Here is an 8,608-nt window from a genome sequence, read left to right as displayed (position 1 = left end):
TGGACTCTGTGGGAGAGGGCAAGGGTGGGATGATTTGGGAGAATGGCATTGAAACATGTAAAATATCATATATGAAATGAATCGCCAGTCCAGGTTCAATGCATGATACTGGATGCTTGGGGCTGGTGCACCGGGAAGACTCAGAGGGATGGTACAGGGAGGGAGTAGGGAGGTGGGTTCAGGATGGGGAACCTGCGTATACTTGTGGCAGATTCATGTTGATGTATGGCAAAACCAATACAATATTGTAAAGGAATTAACCTCCAATTAAAATAAATAAAAAATTTTAATGTAAATTTATTTATTTTAATTGGAGGTTAATTCCTTTACAATATTGTATTGGTTTTGCCATACATCAGCATGACTCCAGTTTTTAAGACTACTGGAGTGGGTTGCCATTCCCTTCTCCAGGAAATCTTCCCAATCCAGGGATCAAACCTGGGTCTCCTGAATTGCTGGAAGATTTTTTAACCATCTGAGCCACTGGGAAGCCCACAAGATTTCAGGATGAGTAAATAAAATTACTTTAGAAGAATATACAAAAACATTAGCACATTTTCACATTTATTTTCTCACCAAAAATAAATGTGTATTTTTGGTGACTAAGCAGTAAATGGAATGATACTCTAGGTCGGTGAATGAAACAAAGTGTGACACAAATATCAAGAATCATAGGTGATCTACCAACTGTACATGGATATTTTTGTACCCTTAGAAAAAAGTGGAGATATTATCAATGACCCAAAAATATGACTGGTACAACTAGTCCAGAGATAAATATAAATCAACTCATCCTCACAAGAAAAACAAAAATTTGTAAATCATGTTTATGTAAAAATTTATGCATTGATACAGAAGATTGAACATCACATTAATATCTATTAGCTCAATATTTAATGGCAATGTAGGTATTAAAACAGGACTGTGGAAAAGCTGGTTTTACTGGGAGAGACTTTTGTTGTAAAACATCCTAAAAATGAACACTCAGTGTGAAGTGAAGATCTGAGCATGTGAGGAGAGCAGGAGAGGAAACAGGGGGGAAAGGCTGAGGGGAGGCGTGGTGCATGGATGAACTTGAGGACTAGATCTTGGCCATTTGGGAGGAGGCACGGCTGGTGGAGACAGCTGTCCCTGGGGCTCTGATGTAAGTGTTTCCCCTAAGGGCTCTCCTGTCAGTGGATAAACAGCCAAGTATCCAGATCCCAACAAACTGAATTTCATCACCAATCTTAATGTCTGTTCCTGAAGACTCAGGAAAGGCTGGTGAGTGAATAGATGCCCAAGGGTAGGGTGGTTCCAGGATGAAGATAAAGACTGGGCTGGTCTTATGTCTTAGAGAGGCCAGAGGTGACAAGCCTCTTGGAGGCTATTGACATATGTGCAGAATGCCTGGCAAAAATCAGAGGCATCAAACTAGTTGGTTACAGCCCATGTGGAGGGTCAGGTTTGGGAAGGGAAGTAGAGAGTCTATAGGCAGCTGAGGTTAATGCAGTTTATTTTTTTTTAAATTTTAAAATTTTACTTTATTTTGCTTTACAATACTGTATTGGTTTTGCCATACATTGACATGAATCAGCCACGGGTGTACATGAGTTCCCAATCCTGAACCCCCTTCCCACCTCCCACCCCATAATCATCTCTCTGGATCATTCCCGTGCACCAGCTCCAAGCATCCTGTATCCTGCATCAGACCTGGACTGGTGATTTGTTTCACATATGATATTATACATGTTTCAATGCCAGTTCTATAAAGAATGTAAAGTGATCCAATATACGACAAGGGTCCTAATAATTCAACCAGACATCAGAAAACAGAAGAGATATTGACTTAGACTAAAGACCTTTCTTCAAATATGTTAAAAGCCCTGACAATGACAGAGATCTGTCCTAGACTCCTAAAACAGGACACAGGGAGTAGACCAGGAACCTCTCAGGCAGGTGTGACAAGAGGACTATGGGGCAGGAGCCTCCTGGACTTGTGTCAGACCAAGGTACTCTAATGTGGTCAGAGAACCAATATCACAGGGAAATTCACCACTGAGCTTCTTGATATTTCTGTCTGGCCCCAGTTTTAAAGTTCTCTTTGCTCCTCGCTTTCCCCGATTACTTGGAGCTTTCATAATTTGCCCTCCAGACCAGTCCTGCCTTTGTTGATTTGTGTCATCCTCGTCCTCTTCCTTCCTGCTATTTTTCTGGTTTCCTTTCCTAATCACCTCTGAGTCACACACCTGCCCTAATGTCCCTCTGCTGTCATCCACCTGTTTTCCTGTGGGAGGTCAGCTGCTCTGACTGCAAAGAACCTTCTCCAGAGCAGCCATGTGCCCTTGAGGAGAGAGTGCCCTGACTCAGCCAGCGGACTGGACTCCTAGGATTGCTGAATCTGATGGCAGAACACAAATTGGAGTAGATTTTCCTCCTCAGAAAGAAACATCAGGAGTAAAGACTTATTTTTGACAAGCATAAGATACAACTTAGCTACAGAGCGAGAAAGTTTAAAATACTCCTTTGTTAGGGGGAATTAACGTTTGTCTCCAATTCTTCAATGAACCTGCTTGTAGATTGGTTTTCTTTCAAACAAAAGGCCAATAGGACTCAGGCAAATTACTATTTTTCTATATCCCCAGTTTGTAGTGTGGTGCCTGAAAATTTGTTTCTGCTTCCTGACTGACCAGATTAATGGATGAATGAATGAACACTAAGAACCAGATGACAATATTTCCACCTGCTGAAAAAAATCTTCCAAATGTCAATGCCCTATTTTCTAATTTCAGCCACATCTTAACTTAGGTCCCTAAAGTATAAGCCAGAGAAATGCCTCAGACACACAGGCCCCATCATGTTACTCCTTAAAATGTCTCTTGAATCCATTCACAAGTGTATATGAGAGATTTCAAATCTCACATTCATCCATTAGGCCAAATCTCCAGTACTTCCTCCTATCCTGCTCTCTTCAGTATCCTCTATGCACAGTCGACTGGATCTGAACAAGCTGTGTTCATGGACATGCTATACTTCTATCTGAATACCCACTTTTCCTCTATTCATTCCTCTTTTTTTCATTCTTCTCCTTATAATAAACTAACCACCAAGGTGAAGTTCAAGTTCAAATTCAAGAAACTTCTTCTTACAACCTTTCCAGATACATACAATGATTTTCACTTAATGTTCATAATCCTCTGTTTGTAGGAGAAATATATACAATAGCATGTTTTATTTGATTATCTGGGGATATGCATACCTTTTAATGAGACTATCACTCATTTAAACAGAGAACATATATTGTTGACTTTTCATGTTTCTTATTTGCTTGTTCACAGAAGATGGGGTGTGCGAGATAAAAGTCTTTATCACAAAGCCAAAAGTCTCTGTGACTTCGCAAAGAATATTCCAGGAAAATCTGGATTTTCATCTCTGTCTGCTCTGTGAGTCTGAGGTGATGTCTCTAAAAGTTGCCCCAGATACACTTGCTTTAAACCACACTGGTGTCAGTCACACAGTCTTCCGCTTGCTGGGCATCCCTGGCCTTGAGGTCCAGCACATGTGGATTTCCATCCCCTTCTTCATTTCCTATGTCCTTGCTTTGTTGGGGGACAACCTCCTCATCTTCATCACTGTTGCAAAGTGCAGCCTCCCTGAACGCATGTACCTCTTCCTCTTCATGCTGGCTGGACCAGACCTGTCCTCTCCACGTGCACAGTCCCGCAGGCCTTGGCCATCCTCTGGTTCCATGTTGGGGAGATCTCTCTGGATCGCTGCATCACTCAGTTCTTCATCATCCATTGCACTTTCATGTTTGAGTCAGGGATTTTGCTGGTGATGGTATTTGACCGCTACATTGCCATATGCTACCCACTGATATACACCACTATTACACATACATTGATTGGGAAAATTGGTGTTATCATCTTTCTGAGAGGTTATTGTATGATTTTCCCTATAGTATTTCTTTGGAAAAGATTGACTTTCTGCCAAAATAATGTCATCCCACACACCTATTGTGAACACATTGGCTTGGCCAAATATGCTTGTAATGACATTTGAGTGAACATCTGGTATAGACTCTTTGTCCTAATGTCACCAGTGGTTTTAGATACCCTGCTAGTTTTTGTTTCCTACATGCTGATTCTCTATGCTGTCTTCCACATGTCTTCCCAAGATGCTTGTCAGAAAGCTCTCATCATGTGTGGCTCCCATGTTTGCATCATCATTCTCTTTTATGGACCTGGTATCTTCACACCCCTGACTCAGATGTTTGGTCATCACATTCCACCTCATATTCACATCTTGTTGGCTAATGTCTGCGTTCTGGCTCCACCTATGCTGAACCCCATCATTTATGGGAACAAGATGAAGCAAATCCAACAGCAGATGGCCCACATATTTTTCCCAAAGTAGAAATAACGTTGGAGGACAAAAAGTTTTCAGTTTTTGTATTGATTGATGACACAAGCTATAGAATTGGTGGGTGGAAACAATATGGTAAACTGGACACTAGAAAATAGTGAATTCTATTTCCAGTGGAAGTTCACCAGGAAGTTTTCAGAATTTATATTTTCTGCTGTCAAAGCAACAGAGAATGTGTGTCATGTTTGACTGAGCAAACTTCAGAACTTGTGAGTTTCCAAACTCATGTATCCTTCACATCACTAGATTGATTAGATGATGGATGAGCACTGTGTTTTGCCTTTTAATTTCTTCAACTATTTTTCTTGAGGTTATCATCCTTTGAGATATCTTGTGTCATCCCTTAACATTCACATACAAAGAGTACAATTTTCCAGTTATGTAGGATGAATAACTTCTAGAGATCTAATAGATAGCATTTTAACTATAGTTACTAATATTCTTGGGTTGGCCAAGAAGTTCATTTGGATTTCCCTATATGATATTGGGCTTCGCAGGTGGTGCTAGAGGTAAAGAACCTTCCTAACAGTGCCAGAGACATAAGAGATGTGGGTTCGACCCCTAGGTTGGGAAGATCCCCTCCCTGGAGGAAGACATGGCAACCCACTCCAGCATTCTTGCCTGGAGTATGCCATAGAAAGAGGAGATGGAAGGCTATAGTTCATAGAGTTGCAAAGAGTCAGACATGACTGAAGTGACTTAGCATGATCACCCACCTAGAGCCAGACAACCTGGAATGTGAAGTCAAGTGGGCCTTAGAAAGCATCACTATGAACAAAGCTAGTGGAGGTGATGGAATTCCAGTTGAGCTATTTCAAATCCTGAAAGATGATGCTGTGAAAGTGCTGCACTCAATATGCCAGCAAATCTGGAAAACTCAGCAGTGGCCACAGGACTGGAAAAGGTTGGTTTTCATTCCAATCCCAAAGAAAGGCAATGCCAAAGATGTTCAAACTACCGCACAATTGCACTCATCTCACATGCTAGTAAAATAAGCTAAAAATTCTCCAAGCCAGGCTTCAACAGTATGTGAACTGTGAACTTCCAGATGTTCAAGCTGGTTTTAGAAAACGCAGAGGAACCAGAGATCAAATTGCCAACATCTGCTGGATCATGAAAAAAGCAAGAGAGTTCCAGAAAAACATCTATTTCTGCTATATTGATTATGCCAAAAGGCTTTGACTGTGTGGATCACAATAAACTGTGGAAAATTCTGAAAGAGATGGGAATACCAGACGACCTGATTTGCCTCTTGAGAAACCTATATACAGGTCAAGAAGCAACAGTTAGAAGTGGACAGGGAACAACACACTGATATTGGGCTTCTCAGGTGGTGCTAGAGGTAAAGAACCTTCCCAACAGTGCCAGAGACATAAGAGATGTGGGTTCGACCCCTAGGAAATAGGAAATAGGAAAAGGAGTACTTCAAGGCTGTATATTGTTACCCTGCTTATTTAACTTATATGCAGAGTACATCATGAGAAACGCTGGGCTGGAAGAAACACAAGCTGGAATCAAGATTGCTGGGAGAAATATCAATAACCTCAGATATGCAGATGACACCACCCTTATGGCAGAAAGTGAAGAGGAGCTAAAAGCCTCTTGATGAAAGTGAAAGAGGAGAGTGAAAAAGTAGGCTTAAAGCTCAACATTCAGAAAACGAAGATCATGGCATCCGGTCCCATCACTTCATGGGGAATAGATGGGGAAACAGTGGAAACAGTGTCAGACTTGATTTTTTGGGGCTCCCAAATCACTGCAGATGGTGACTGCAGCCATGAAATTAAAAGACGCTTACTCCTTGGAAGAAAAGTTATGACCAACCTAGATAGCATATTCAAAAGCAGAGACATTACCTTACCAAGAAAGGTCCATCTAGTCAAGGCTATGGTTTTTCCTGTGGTCATGTACGGATGTGAAATTTGGACTGTGAAGAAAGCTGAGCGCTGAAGAATTGATGCGTTTGAACTGTGGTGTTGGAGAAGACTCTTGAGAGTCCCTTGGACTGCAAGGAGATCCAACCAGTCCATCCTAAAGGCGATCAGTCCTGGGTGTTCTTTGGAAGTAGTGATGCTAAAGCTGAAACTCCAATACTTTGGCTACCTGATGTGAAGAGTTGACTCATTGGAAAAGACTCTGATAGTGGGAGGGATTGGGGGCAGGAGGAGAAGGGGAGGACAGAGGATGAGATGGCTGGATGGCATCACCGACCCGATGGACAAGAGTTTGTGTGAACTTCGGGAGTTGGTGATGGACAGGGAAGCCTGGCGTGCTGCAATTCATGGGGTCACAAAGAGACTGACATGACTGAGTGACTGAACTGAGCTGAATTTGATATAATTAAGCAGAAAACCTAGAAAAACATATATAACTTGTATTTCTCTTTGTCTCTATTAGGAGAAATTCAGGATAAGTCCACATTAACCTGTCTTAGGACTGGATGGCTTCAACTACACTGATGTTAACCATATAGTCTTCTATCTGCTGGGCATTCCAGGCTGAGAAGACCTACACATGTGGATTTCCATCCCCTTCTTCATCTCCTATCTTTGCCCTCCTTGGAAATGGTCCACTCGTCTTCATTGTCCTCATCAAGAGCAGCCTCCATGAACCTATGTATCTTTTCCTCTGCTGGCTGCAGTTGACATTGTCTTTGCCTCCACCACAGAACCCAAGGCATTGGCCATTTTCTGGTACAACAGTTGGGAAATCTCTCTTAATAGCTTCATTGCCCAACTCTACTTTCAGCATTCCTCCTTCATTTCTGAGTCAGGCATCTTGCTAATTATGGCATTTGATCGCTACATTGCAATATGTTACCCACTGAGATATACCACAATACTCACTGACTCTGTGATAGGGAAAATTGGTGTGGCTGTTTTCTTGAGAGCACATTGTATAATTTTACCCATGGTATTTCTTCTGAAGAGGCTGCATTTTTGCAGAAATAACATCCTCCCACATACATTCTGTGATCACATTGGCTTGGCCAAGTATGCCTGTGATGCCATCCAAGTAAACATCTGGTATGGGTTTTTTGTCTTGATGTCAACAGTGATCCTGGTGATTTGGGAGTGGACAGGTTGTTCTCTGGCAGTCATGTCTAACTCATTAATATTCAGTTCAAATTTGGGAATAGTCAAATGTTATATTAAGTCCCAATCAGATTAAAAAAAAGTAGGCTTTCTGTCTTGGGCTGTTAAGTCTCAAGACATCTCACACATCTCTGGACACTCATGTAAAACCTTCATTTCTTCATATGCTTACTCAAAGTATGATGGGCCTGAAGAGGTGCTATACTTCTAACTTTTGGCTTTTGGGGATTGTTTCTCAAAGATCATTCCCCTCAAAATGGTACCGAATAAATGCAGGCTTCCTTACCAGCAACTATTTCCATGTCACTTTCATGTAATCTATGATTCTGTCTCAAGGAACTGCATATCTCTAACTTCTCCATGTTCAGTCATGTTTTCAGGTGTCTTGGTACATTTTTCCTAAATGATCCATTTGCCTGGAATGTCCTCTACTTTTCTTGACGTTTTAATGAATTCACACCATTTATCTTTCAAGGCTGAGCTTGGTGTCACCAACCCAGTGAGGTCATTACAACCACTTCATCTCAAGGTGAAGTACTACTTTCTCTACAACATGAGACCATATTGTTTACACTTCTTTTGAAAACATTTTCTTTTATACAAATATTCTATAGAAAAGTAATAAGATGAAGATTAAAGTTGCACTTGATTCTACTACCCAGAGAAATTTGTTGTTCATTTTGGTGTATAATCACCCAGAATTTATGTGTGTATATATATATATATATATATATATAATTGTAACAACTGTAACTACATACATATTTATATCTTAGTTGTGATATATGGCATCTAGTTCCTTGACCAGGAAGCGAACTCAGGCCCCCTGCATTAGGGGTGTGGAGTCTTAGCCACTGGACCACCAGGGAAGTCCCAAGCTTTGCATGATTTTAGCCTTAAGGAAGGATATCAAGATTTTAGACTCTTCTGGCACATTGGAAACTTGCTTCTAGAGAAGTTACTATTAATTTTTACTCCTGTCAGAAATGCATGTCAAAATTTATTGCACCCTTACCAGCTTCCCTAGTTGCTCAGACGTTAAAGAATCGGCCTGCAATGCAGGAGACCTGGGTTTGATTCCTGGGCTGGGAAGATCTCCTGGAGAAGGG

General features: G+C 41.3%; 2 pseudogenes; both read left to right on the top strand.

Moving 5' to 3' along the window:
* Window positions 1-3,436: 3,436 nt before the first annotated feature.
* LOC101122382 (olfactory receptor 52B4-like) lies at window positions 3,437-4,395 on the top strand (annotated as a pseudogene).
* A 487-nt stretch (window positions 4,396-4,882) lies between these two features.
* LOC101122134 (olfactory receptor 52B4-like) lies at window positions 4,883-8,082 on the top strand (annotated as a pseudogene).
* Window positions 8,083-8,608: the final 526 nt, after the last annotated feature.

The sequence above is a fragment of the Ovis aries genome, chromosome 15 (genome assembly GCF_016772045.2).
Source record: "Ovis aries strain OAR_USU_Benz2616 breed Rambouillet chromosome 15, ARS-UI_Ramb_v3.0, whole genome shotgun sequence".
Taxonomy (NCBI): domain Eukaryota; kingdom Metazoa; phylum Chordata; class Mammalia; order Artiodactyla; family Bovidae; genus Ovis; species Ovis aries.
The sequence above is the reverse complement of the archived record's forward strand: the minus strand, read 5'-3'. Positions and strand labels throughout refer to the sequence as shown.